Source organism: Penaeus monodon, chromosome 24 (assembly GCF_015228065.2).
Source record: "Penaeus monodon isolate SGIC_2016 chromosome 24, NSTDA_Pmon_1, whole genome shotgun sequence".
NCBI classification, from domain to species: domain Eukaryota; kingdom Metazoa; phylum Arthropoda; class Malacostraca; order Decapoda; family Penaeidae; genus Penaeus; species Penaeus monodon.
This window is the reverse complement of record NC_051409.1, coordinates 9,118,699-9,119,093: the sequence shown is the minus strand read 5'-3', so window position 1 is coordinate 9,119,093 and position 395 is coordinate 9,118,699.

Below are 395 nucleotides of genomic sequence, written 5' to 3'. Positions count from 1 at the left end.
GTGCTGCCTTTTCCTTCACGGCTGCTCTTAGGTTTGTGAACTTCCTACGCACTTCATTCACATTCCTCGGTACGCGAGCGACAAGATTCACCTCCGCTACACTCTCCCAGGCGTTATTTTTCACTTGTGCAGTTATTCTTTTATATAATTTACCTAGAACCACATTCTTCTTCGTTACCACAGGTTCTATGAGAGCCAACGTCTCTTCATCTGAGAAATTTGGTCTTTTTTTCTTTTGAGTTGGACCTTCGGTGGCATTGTTTACCTTTGGTGTAGCCGAGCGATAAAACAGCTGAGATTTGTGCTTACAATGTTGACATTAGCCTTACAATGTGCTTACTACATTGTAATTTTTTTTGAGTATGGGTCACTTACAATATAGTAAGGAGTTCGTA